This window comes from Silurus aristotelis, assembly GCF_946808225.1.
Source record: "Silurus aristotelis genome assembly, chromosome: 6".
NCBI lineage: Eukaryota > Metazoa > Chordata > Actinopteri > Siluriformes > Siluridae > Silurus > Silurus aristotelis.
In genome coordinates this window covers 20,628,368-20,641,873 of record NC_139579.1, presented here as the reverse complement: position 1 = coordinate 20,641,873, position 13,506 = coordinate 20,628,368, and the positions used below count along the sequence as shown (strand labels likewise).

At 39.5% G+C, this 13,506-nt stretch overlaps 1 protein-coding gene across 4 annotated transcripts in view; it reads right to left on the bottom strand.

Annotated features, from left to right (window-relative positions):
* npas3 (neuronal PAS domain protein 3) overlaps positions 1 to 13,506 on the bottom strand; it is a 231,625-nt gene that overhangs the window by 160,832 nt on the left and 57,287 nt on the right. The gene's annotated exons all lie outside the window — the stretch shown is intronic.

The window sequence follows — 13,506 nt, the reverse complement described above, 5'->3', positions numbered from 1 at the left end:
TAGTTTGTTGCAATAGTGAGACCCATGGAGCAAACACAATCCTGGTGCCCTAACCTTCCCCATGCTAGAATGTTAAGGCCGAAGCACTGCAGCAGGTAGTGCGCCCCACGTCCCACACCAGTCTGTGGCATCCTGATCAAAGCACTGCACAATGGACTCCATGGTGGGTCAGGCGCGCAACAACCTGTACGAGACTTCCTCGCTCAATAATAAATGAGAGGAACATTTGGAAGTAATTGGCTGTGGAGAGGCACCCGTCTCTCCACCAGGGGAGCTTGTTTGTACAAAGCAACAGAAGCTAAATAATTGATGCTCAATGCAGAGCTTCCCTCAGATTGCCTTGATTTGGAGCATGCTCCGACTTCGGCTGGTGTGCTACCGCCGCTGATGATAATCATTGTTTAGGAAAACAACAAAAGAGAGAAAGGGAGAGGGAGGAAGAGAGAGGGAGTGTTTTATCATCACAGTTTTTTTTTTCCAAGCTAGAGCCGCAATGACCTGCTCCACAGCAACAATAATCATGAAAAATGCGCCCTGGACAACTTGTTATTGAAGTTGGCTTGTTTAACGGCTGTTCTTTTTCCAGATTAGGCCTGCCTCTGATGTTCCATATGTCTCCAATATTGCTCCCACCTGCATTTTCTCTCTCTGTGTAGGCTGCGGTCATGGCAAGTTTGCACAGAAGCACTGTGTAAGAATTAACCCTGATACACTGGATCATAGTGTACTGAATTTTTTTTTATGCTGACGGAAGAACATTTCGCACAAGCAAACACTTTTCAATTTACAATGTTCTCGTTCCGTTCTTTGTTTAGCTGAGTAGCATGTAAACTTCCCGGGGATTCGTTTATCCGTTTTCTCCAGTTTGCTGCATGTTGTGGTGTCGTCAGTGCACGGGCTGCTGTGATAAAAGTGCAGAGACAGAAAATGATGTGAACTCTAATCAGAATTCATATTGTTAACACACCGCCAGCATTTTCACTGACCCTACAATATCACCTATACTATTATCATATTGCTGCCACAGAGGATATTGCTGGCTAAAGAGGAGCTCTGCTCTGTACCAATATGCCATTATTGCTTTTCTGACCAGTCCAATATCACAGTGATGGTGGGCTATCAGTCAAGACAGTCCGAGCTGGGGGACAACTTACAGTAATGCATCGTATAGCACTGCTGAATAAAACTCTGAACGTTGTAACACTAGAATGAAACAATGACGTGTGATAACGGAGACTGAGCAAAAGTTTGGCAATCTAATGACGCAGAGATTATTAGCATTTTTGATCAGTCAAACAAGTTGAAAATTAAATTGAGCTCTACAGTCTAGAACTCGAATCTTGAGTTGTTTTTACACTTGCTTTCTTTTGTTGGTTTTTAAAACTCAGGGCTCTTTGAGATCTGGGTCCTGGGCCTGTTTGAGTTCAAATCAGTAAGACTGAAGTACAAATGCTGTTTTGAGCTGATGTCTGATTCCTATTGAAAATTGTGGTTTATGGCCCGTTCAACCATATGCAATCTGAATCAGGTGTGGAGGATGGCCATCCACCATGTGGTGGATGGTGTCATCATATAGATTTTTTTTTTACTTTAATGATGCTTTAGTTACAGTTTATTAATGCACATTTTTCATAGTGTTCTATGTAATGTACATCCATTACTTCGATACCAGTGACGCTATAATCACAAACAAACCCTTTCTCAATCTCTCTTCATGTCTCTTACATTCCAAAAATAGAGTTCATTGGTCTCAGGGCCTTAGTGCAAGGCAAGTGAGTTTATGAGGCTCTAACGAGCGCTTCTGATCTGATACGCAGCACAGTCATTATGCAATTGTTTTCTTAAAAGCCCATTGTGAGCGATTAAGAAAACACTAAATTATGAAGATGCCTCAAGTCGGAGGGGGCCGGTATCTCAACAAACACACACTCTGCTTTTATAGCATGCATTGCTGATTTTCTACTGTTTAGCCACTGAGATTATGTTGAAAAAAAAGAAAGAAATGAAAGAAAAAAACAAGTGAATTGGTTGAGTGGGAATATTTTAAATTAAGGAGAATACTCCATTTTGAAATAAACCTTAAAACCAAGGACAAACCTTTCAAATAAATGGGTTAAAAAAAAAATTTAAAAAAAAGGAAATTTAGTAAAATTAAACACAAACTACAGTAAGTAGCAAAGCAAACATCTTTCTGGCTAAAATATACAAACGTGGCAAACGCAGCCAAAAAAAAGTGTAATTCTCAAATTATATTCCATGTGATGTGATGTGATGTGATGTGTCTAGTAAATAAATAAATAAATAAATAAATAGTCTTTGGGTAAAAAAAATCACATTACTTGACATTTCTCCAATACATGATGTTATTTTTTCACAGCACTGCAATTCTTTAATTTTAAGAAATACAAAGTAAATTACATAAGACTAAGAGATGAATAATGTAGCCACGTTTATGCATGACACAAGCAGCAAAATTAAATGATCGAATCAGCGGCATTTAAACGTGTAATAAACTTTATTATACTGTATAATACAGGAGTATTGTGGTATCAGTATTATACAGTAATCCACCGTTTATCGCGGTGGTTACATTCCAAAACCACCCCCAATAAACAGAAAAACGCGATAAACGGACATCAACCAAAAATGCAATTTTATGTATGCAGTACTGTACTGTAATAACTATAATAATAATATATAATACTTTTATAATTAATAATTCAATTTTTATTAATACATTTCTATTTCAAAATAAAACTCCATAAAAACAAATCCCTATAAGTTTTTCGGTCTATCGTGCTAGATAGCGAGACAGAGAGACCGGGAAAATCAGCCAAACTAATTAGTTATGTGGCAAATGCAATTCCGCGATAAACCGGGCATGCGAGATTCAAACTGCGGTACAGCGAAGGATTACTGTATTGTCAAAGCGCTCATTCATAATACAGACTTCACTGGTACAACCACATCACACATGGCAACTACCAGCTGACTATACCCTGACTAGAGCTTTTGGAAAACGAATCATCTAGCACATCACTTATGCATGCGAAGTGAGAGAAAAAAAAGATATATCGATTTCAATAAGCACTCCCAGCCTGAGAATATCTGTAGAGAAACCTGTCCTGTGGATTTTGCCTGAATATGATTAAGAAGCCAAATTAAACTGTAAAAACATCTTTGACAATAAGGAGGCACCAGTTCCCATGTGAACAAGCCGGATTGATGGAATAGTCGGAGAAAGATGTCCAGCAGAGGTGATGTGGTGTGTCTGAGGACAGACTAATCACACTGCTTCAAATACAGCATATACTGCTTGGTTGTTTTTTTTTTTTTTTCTCTCCCTTGCTCGACTTATCTGAAATAAATGAAATGACTCAGTGACTGCACCACTCACACTGGCTGTGGAAAAAGCAAATACATGCTGCTTCTTTTCTGTTTCTTTTTCCGAAATCACCTAAAGTCTGTCTCTCCATTTGAAGCTCCGGACAATGAACGCCTTTACAAACCTAATACCATCAATAGTTCTGTACTATTCAGCCAGGAGCCGGCCATATTGGACGAAATGATGTGAAAGCCAGCCAGCAGCAGGGAGAAAATTGCTTAAAATTTTCCAAGATGGCGAGAATGTGTGAGATAGCACACGCGTGAAGGGAAGACATAGCACATGGGAACACACCATATCTCCTAGCAGCCTACAATGAAAGGCTTCAGCTCTTGCCTTTCATTTCCCACAGACACACATTCGCTCAGCACGTCCTCTCACACAGCACACGCAGATAAAACAGTATGCTAAATGCACTAATCGACAGATTGCTGAAACCTTCCTTCCTACCGTTTTACTGAGAAATGCGTACAATGCGTGTATTCTAACTACTGTATAATTTGTTATGAGGTGACACCAGGCATTATTATTGAGATAATCATTTTTTGGACCAGCTCTAGTGCTTGAAAATAATAGTTTGACAAAACTGGCTATTTTCAACATCTCATATACATCACTTGATGCTGTTAGAAGGAAAAGCTTTTACTTTTTAATCCTTGAAGGAAATCGTAGTAATATTATTTTGCCTAATCGAAATAAGGGCAGTGTCTGTGCATAGTGTGTTGCTAAATTATTTATTGTAAGGCAGCTGATATAAAGGTACTATCCAAAAACTAACCAAACCTTCAAATTGGAAACATTTCACAAAATAATTAAGACACTTCTTGGTTAATCTAGGCTATTTCAGATTTTTGTAAGCCCAGCTGATCAGTGATAATCACCACAGTATTAACATGCCATTATTAATATATTGTTGCTGTGTTTATTCTGACCTACTGACTTTTTGCACATAATAAATATGTTCTTATGTCTTTTAGGTTTCATATTGTGATTTTATATTAAATTATGTCTTGATGTGTGTGGGAGTTTATAATAAGTTTCTGTCATAAGGACAATTCTGTAATTTAACATATTGTGCCATCTTTTTTGTTTTTGCTAAATAAAACATTTTTATTTATTAAATCTTGCTTTGAAATAGGCCTTTCTATCCACGAATAATTGCTCTTTAAAAATCTAAACTATAAAGATTTATAAAAGTACTATTAAGAAAACGTACCATACCACATTTACTCCCTATTTGCTGTTTTAATAATTTCCAATCTTTTGGAAAGATGGGGTGAGGAAGCCTGGGGGTTTTTTAGTAGGAGCACATATGGCTGGAAAAGTCAGGTGTCCCAGTACTTTTGTTCATATAGTGTAAGAATGTTCTTAATCACTTTTACTACAGGATTGAGAAACCTCAAATCCAAAACCACATTTTATATTCCTAACAACGCGCTTCCTGACAAAATCTACAGTATCCTGCGATATATCCAAAAGCATTGTGTCATTGTGGGCCGAGTGTGCTAAGCAGCGAACAGGACATACGGGTTAAATAAGTGCTCACATATTGTTCAGATTGAGTGAGTGCACAATAACATCAGCACTTCTGCTGCCATGATAAAGTCAAGCAGCAAATGAGAGCCTGAGAGCAGATTCTCCACACTGTAAGTCACGGCCGCTGTGATATTCCCCGACTTTAATAAGCAGAGTTCGATGTGGATGTTGCTAAGCCGAAGAGAAAAAGGGTGTTCTCACGCCTCGAAAGGACATTCCCTGCACCAGCGTGCTTTTCGAGCACAGCCCCGCTGGTAGCCATGTTTATTCATGACACAAACGGCGAGACCTGCAAGGTGACTACCTGTCAGGAGCTGGCAGCCTCGTCTTGGCGCTCTCTCCATGATTCCATCTGATAGAGACGAGAAGCTGGCCGCTGTGCATATACGTGTGTGTGTGTGTGTGTGTGTGTGTGTGTGTGTGTGTGTGTGTGTGGAGATAAAGGAATGTAAGAGGAGAAATCTGGGGCTAATTCACAGACTTTATGGAGAGCAGGATGTAATATGTAAACTCAGGCTCACTGATTCCCAGACTGGGACTAAAAAATAGCATGCTGAATAAGTGCATATCTGCGGTCAGATGTCAAAACACGGCTAGTGCAGAAGGATGCAAAAGGATGGTTTATAAAAAAGCTAGCAAAAGGAAAAATGTTGATCAAAGCTTGAATCAAATGCACAATATATACTGACACTGAGCATGTACAAATGACAAGCATCACCTTCTGTAAATGAACAGTGTCCGGAACCAATAGCGTTCAGAGCTGCTGCTGAAAACGCGCTCGAACTCAGGCAGCTCTGACTGCCTTTTTCTTCTTATCTTGTTAATATTTTAGAAAAAGCTTACAGGCATATGAATCAATTAATTATGGCTATGGTATGCAGCTCATGAATTGTGCACATGGACTGTGCCAAATACACATGTCAATCACGGCCCGGCAACAGCTGGGTAATTGCTGCCGTCCACATCTAAAGACAGCAGCATTCCCACACTCAAAGAATGTTGTTGCTCCAGGCTCCTGAATCACAGATTAAACAGACCTGGATGAACCTAATTTGACTTTGATCTTAATTTACAAAAAAAAACAACAAAAAAAAAGAAAAGAAATGTAAAAGTTTGCTCAGGTTTCCTTGTCCTGGACAGCGAGAAATTAATAATATACAGTCATTTGCATCTGGAGCATGCAAGGACAAATAGTTTGGCTTCTGTTAATTGATTTTGTTCAGGGAAGATGTTTTCTGTGCTGTAGTTCTGACTTAGATTAAATATGCTATTAAAGAATGTACATGCTAATTTAAGCATTTGCTACAGAACGCTCTGCGGTCTCGGGTTGCATTAGTAGTGCTGTCACTGGATAACCACACACGGCGAGCTGAGAAACAAACAAATCCTCTTATTATTAAGTTCACTGATGCGTTTCGGCTGTTTGGGTGTATTTCTGCATGGATTTTGGACTCCAAGGTGGCAGTGTGTGTAGCAGGGCTGGAGACTGGGCTCACGGTGATAATTGCTCCTCCTCTCTCTCTTTCTCTCTCTCTTTCTCTCTATCTTTTTTCTTCATGATAATTACATATTTTAAAATGCATCTAGGAAATTTGTTTATTAATGCAATGAAAGTATTAGCCTGACCAGGTCTACAAAAATGCAACCAGATATTTTTGGCTTAGTATAACATTTTACTAATAAAGCACTGTTAAATGTTCTATGCTGATTTGTCAGAAGTTTCTAACCAGATGTTTCTTGTTCCTAAAAAGAGAAAAAAGTTCACCCTATTATATAAAGCCTGGAGTCTGACATACTCTCTCTCCTGTCAATCACAGTGACAATAGCCAATCAAGGGCATCTGTGAACTCATGCATTAGCACTTTCTTCGGAATGTGTTACGCTGTCCGTGACACAGTAGTAACAGATTAATAAGATGTGATCTGCTGGTATTATTTATCTTTAGGAAGCATGTGTTAGCCGTTTAGTAGCTGTCGGATGATAGGGAGGAGTGCTCTGGTGGGTGGAAATTCAAGGTGGATGTTGATTCATTTTTCAATGCATGCTGTGTGCAAGGTTTATATCATGTCTGGAGAGACTTCTAACATGATCTATACAAGTAAAAAAAAGTATGATGGTGAAATCCATACTTATAGCTTTTCTGGTTTCCAGTCCACTGTCATTACGAGAACGGCCTCTACAGGCATATCACTGATGCCTCTTGCTGTTTGTTTTTACATGTGAGAATTTGTTAAATATATAATTATATTGTTTAGCAAATGTTTATGATTCAGTACTTTTTTTTAAATATTGTTATAAAGTTCAATGCTCTTTTACATTCAGTGTTGTTTGTTTTTTTAATCCAGTATCCATTTTAAAAACTATCGGTTCATTAATTGGTTATCGCCAAGTACGAGCCAACCTAGCTATCGGTATCGGTGAAATCGACTGTCTGTCGACCTCTAGTCTAAATAATTATTATTTATAGTTATGTTAAAAAACAAGCAACAATATGCCTATGCATAAGTAAGGAAATGTTTTGATTTCAATAGCAATGAACATGAAACAATTTCATTATGAAAGTAATAATGCTCTTTTAATTGGCTTTAAATCTCTTGAAATGTAATGCTCATTTGTCTGTACTGTGAACAACAAAATATTTAGCTAATCTCGCATTAGGAAGCATAATAAATACATTTAAAATCATAATAATTAAATCTCCACAATAATACTGGTAGTCACTGCAGCCCATGAAATTTTCAGTTAGAGACCGACCCGGCCCTCTATTAAATAAAGGAAAAATTCTGTGGCCCTTACAGAAAAAAAGTTTGGGCACCCCTGAGCTCTCCTATTAATTATCAGTCAGTTTTGAGTGAGCATTACCCCGCCTTGCAGACAGTATAGTATCAGGAAGCAAAGCCGCAGCCTGTCGAGTCGAGAGTTTGGTGATTGAGAGAACGCTAGCGCTCTGATGTCTGTTATCGGTGTCACCGGGCCATGATACTGAGACTGACAAGAGGGGAGGGCAAGGGTGGCATCAAACTCTCTCTCTCCAGCCAGCACCTGCTCAACTCTCACATCAACAAGCATCCAGCATTTCAAAAGCTGTCATGGCGTCACGAAGCGGGCAGGGATGAAGCGGGTACATGGCACAGAGAGTCACCATCCTGGAGACAGGGAGCAGACGGGGTCAGGGTACGTGAGCTAAAGCCCCCCGCTGTTCAAGCACACCCAAGAGAACACAGCCAGACTCCTCTACCACCTACCTCCATTCTTTCTCTTTTCTCCAGGAAATCTATACCATCCATAATTTACACAAGCCGAGACAAAGAAACTGAAAAAGCAGTTAAATAATTGAATGTAGGCACCTTTACTAAAAGAATATAGAAAAACAGAACAGACATTCATATAGCTTGTCTTTCTAGGAGAGAAAGTAGGTCAGGAAAGGAGAATACATCAAAAAGAGAAACACAAACACACACACACACACACACACACACACACATATATATATAAAACTCATACAAGAATCAAAACATAACACTCTGCACATCTCACTTCTCCCGTCATAAAAAAAAGAAAGGAAATAGATCTAATCAGACATGAAGAGATAGATACACACTCCACAAACTCTCCAGAAGGTGAAGTGAAAGAGAACATGAGCAGCCATCATAATACAGTCATCACAAATCAATATAAAAGCGCTTAACAACCAGCCTCATAGTCGCTGACATTTCGTGCTAATGTGCTCCATATTTGAGCCATTAGCACATTCACTGGGTGCAGGAGCGCGTTCGTGGCGCCGTCGCATTGTGCCCTGCTCATTTGGTTAAAATAAGCCTGCTAGTCTGGATGAGGTTAAGTGCAGCGAGTTCAGCACACAACGGCGAGGGATATAAAGCGCAGTTTAAACCCTCTTGCATCCCTGTTTTCGAGCACTAAAATAAAGTCCGACTAGGCACTCCATTCCGCTGAGCTAATACAAGAGAACTGCTGTCAAGGTTTTACAGGGAGGGGGACAGGGGAGAAAGGACATAGTGAATTAAAGACAGGAATACATATTCATGCACCGCTCAATACGACTTTCCCTGTAAGTGCTTCATTCCGTAATGGCAGAGTGGTTTGATACTGTACCCTGAAATCAGCTGTGTTTTGTTTACGAGCATGAACATGGGTCAAATATTTGGATGTGCGCACACCGTAACATGTCGAATTCACTGATGTCTCAGTCAAACTATATAACCACACGAGTGCTTTCCTGGTATACATGCATATATATACTGATGTGAATAAGCTCCTGCTATTGATTACTTTCTCCGCCACTCTGTGAATCCATCTCTCTCTCTCTCTCTCTCTCTCTCTCTCTCTCTCTCTCTCTCTCTCTCTCTCTCTCTCTCTCTCTCTCATTCTCTCGGCATGCATATGAGTGTTTGTGTGAATCGATGGGCGAGTAAGTGTGTGTAGCGTTTGTGGAACGAAGGATGAAGCACGCTTGTCTCTCTGAGCCCAAGCTCTTGCCCTTCTGAGCGACAGCAAGCAATGTCTGCGTCTAACCTGAGGTATGGAAGTTTGGAGCAGCATAAATAAAATCCCCATGGCAACTAAATGCGGATGGAGATAAGAAAAAGCAGCAGGATTTATGCATTTTTCGAAGCTGTCATGCCCTAAAGAGCCTCCTCAGGCAAAGCAGGCCACCTGCCTCCCACTATATTAAACCAGAGTCTTTAGGCCTCTGTACCTCTCCCTTTCTCTCTCTTTCAATCTCTCACTTACTTTCTCAATCTCTCACTCACTCTCTCAATCTCTCTCTTTCCCTCTCCATTAATAGGCTGCTTTTTTTTCTCCAGAACACGAGCAGACTGCTGTTGGCCTACGATAGAGACATGCTTTAATAAACATCTGAAAAAAGAGATTCCTTTATTCAAAGCTTTATCTTGCTATAATACAGTTACCAAAAAAAATAAAAAATAATAATAACAAGGAAAAAAGTGAGGTGATGTAATGCAGTTAGATTTTTTTAATTGTAAATATTTGTTTATAAAAGGATTTTGTTCATGATTTCTGTTTTTCTAATATTTATTAGGCATATTGAAGACATTAAGACAAATAAATTTGTATTTTTATTTCATTTTAGATTTTTGATTATTAACAGAATTCCTAATGATCGCCCTCTGTACTATTCCATGTAAAGCATTTCTGTGAAAGCTAATTTGTGGTCGGCTTCTTCTAAATTGTACATAACTCCTACACGCACTACATGGATAAAAATCTGTCGACAGCTGACTATAAGATTCCTATCTGTTTTCTGAAAGACTCATTCCACATTTAGTCACCTTCTGCTGTTATAATAACCTCCACTCTTCTGGGAAGATGTTCCACTAGAATTTGGAGTGTGCTCAAGTATTAACAAATGGTGCCACTGGTTTGGGTGTTAAGTGTACATTTTAATAGTGCATATACTAATTATATGAAACAGAAAGAAGAAATAGAAGAACGGGCTACAAGGGGTGTGTGTGTGTGTGTGTGTGTGTGTGTGTGTGTGTGTGTGTGTGTGTGTGTGTGTGTGTGTGTGTGTGTGATGAGAGCAGACAGCTTAATCCTAGTGCGTGTTTAGCTGTGTATAGGGACAGAGATCCCATCAGGCCTAAGAGAGGTGGACCGGTGTGTGTGTGTGCGTGCGTGTGTGTTGCTTGCACGTGAGTAACAAGGAGAGACAGGTGTGCGGCAGCCCCTCGGCCTCTTGCTTGGCCCTTGCTGCAGGAGAGATGTCCGTCCCTCCACATGGCCATTTATCTCCATTTTAGTCGGGCCCATACAGCCTGCTCAACCAGCACTTAAACTAAATAACCCTGCTGGATTTCAGCCTCTGTCTCTTCAAAACGGGACACTGCAGCACCTCACCAGCTTCCCCCACACTGACACATTGTGTATGTGTGTGTGTGTGTGTGTGTGTGTGTGTGTGTGTGTGTGTGTGTGTGTGTGTGTGTGTGTAAAAAGCACTTTAGAAGGTCAGGACAGCAGCGTGTGATACAGTGTCATCCCATCTTGTGTCTGGCCCGTAAACGTACAAATAGATTTCCTGTACTCATGTACAAAAAAAAAAAAAAACACTATATAGACAAAAGAAAGACCTCTTACTGTGCTCATTCAGCCACAAGAGCATCAGTATAGTCAGGTACTGGTGTAGGGTCTGGAAGCCTGGGGTGCAGTTAGTGTTCCAGTTCAGGTCAAAGGTATTTAATAGGTTCGAGTCAAAGCTATATAGCAGGCCACTAAAGATCTTTCACTCTAACTAATGTATCTTCAGGGAGCTGGCTTTGTGCGCAGGGACATGCTGGGACAGGTGTGGGTCTCCTAGATAGGGTGAAGGGAAAATTTCATTTCACTGCATCCAAAGACATCCTCTACAACTGTGTGCCTCTAACTTTGGGGGAACAGTTTGGGGACCATATATAGCTGGAAATATCAACCACCGCACCCTACTTAGTTAGTTAGTTGACTTGACTAACGCCCTTGTTGCTGAATAAGCAAAAATTCACACAAGCACACTCGAAAATATGGAACATCTTTCCAAAAGAGTGGAGGTTCTTATAACAACAAATGGGCAGTAAATGTGTGTGTCCATAGAGTGCAGTTGCTCTAGCGTTAGTGATCGAATGTAACAATAAACAAATTAATGTATGTGTAAATTAACAATTTGAAAATGATAGTTGCTCTTAGTGTTGGTGAAAACATTACATTATTCCAGCGTTGTTCATTTTCCTATAAGAGTTCACCTGACTGTCTTATTATTCCTCAGTTAAGCACGTTTGTAGGCGGACAAGGAAATGAGACTGGGATTATTTGGTCTAATATTTATACACATATTACTAATGTACTATAAATCAAGTAGCCTTTTAATTCTAAAAAAAAAAACATGTTTCATCTCTGACCTACTAATACTGTATCTATCATGTGAAGTTAACAGGCTGGTGACAGGTTTGGTGTTGTGCTTTTGTTAACTGGAACGCTTTCAGATGGGGATAAAAGGTGAAAATCTGTTTAGTGGCATTATGCCACATGTAAAGCATGGATTGGCTGTGTGTGTGTGTGTGTGTGTGTGTGTGTGTGTGTGTGAGAGAGAGAGAGAGAGAGAGAGAGAGAGAGAGAGAGAGAGAGAGAGAGAGAGAGAGAGAGAGAGAGAGAGAGAGAGAGAGAGAGAGCGAGAGATGATAAGAGAGTGGGGTAGGCACTGATGACAGTACAGGCTGATCCTCTGTTATGCACTGTGGCAGTTAGTGTATCAGGAGCAGAGGGTGGTAGTACTAATAATACTAAATACATGCCATGATGAGCTATTAGACGAGGCTTTTTGTGAAAGTGATAAATAAATCCCCTTTAGTCAGTGTGACAGTAATCCCAATGCCCCTGTGCTTTCATTCCTCACCAATCCATCAAACTGTGCCGGGTTTTAGCGACGCCGAATATTCCCAAATCTGTCTGATTCTACTGTACTGCTGAGGCTCCGTAAACATGGAACATGCCGTAAATAAAACATCGCTTTTCCTTGGAGATTGTGAAACGACTTCACTTCCCACAAATCTTTGCTGTAATCTTTATGAGTTAGAAATCAGTGTGCATAAAGCACTACGTCTTTATGCAGAAGACCATCGTTTATCAGCTCTCTGAGCAATAAGACTAGCCTTAATAAGCCTATTACATATTGGATTTCCCTCGGTGTGGAATAAGTCACTCGAACGGCCGTTGCTCGGAAGCAATAATACTTGTTTTTGATCAATTAACTATGTCCTTGTGAAATGCAGGAAAACTTATTCACTCTGCTTTTAAAAATGCCACTGACTCTTGAAAAAATAAAAATAATAATAATAAAAATAATAAAAAATAAATAAATAATTCAATAAATGACTCACTATTCTTGCTGCATTAGAAACAGGAATCTGCTAAATGCTGTAAATGCGGCCTAGTGTGGGAATAACTGAAACATGCCTGATATTAAAATACAAATAATCTAATAAAGATTACAGAAAAACAGGTGATTTAGGTGAAGAATCCATGTACAGCTAATTTGCATATTAGTCTGTCAAGGATAAGTCTGGAAAAAAAAAAAAGGATAAAAATCCTAATATTTGTTTAACAATATAATATCTGAAATATGCTAGAATCTGATTGGTCAAAAGGTTTTGACAAATTTTTATTTAACAGCACAGATCGATCCCACTATATCATGAACAGTAGGATAAAAATTTATGTGCATGTTCTATTACAGCCTGTTTTGTTTTTCAGCTTATACCACTGAGCAGCTGAATGTTTGGATCTGATTGGTCAGTAGGTGTTTGTTACTTTCAGCACAGATAGTTCCGACTGTAACATGAACGTTATTATTAATGTGCTCTTTCCAATCGGTTGTTGTTGCTATAGTAACAGCTCACACTCAGGGACTAGTATAGCGGATGCTTCACGTAATCTAAGACTGATAGGCATTTATTTAACATTTATGGATGGAGTCTTGGCTGTAAGCACTCTCAGTCGCAGTGCTGCTGTTCATTTCCTCATTCAGTATTGTTCTTTCTGTGTGTGTGTGTGTGTGTGTGTGTGTGTGTGTGTGT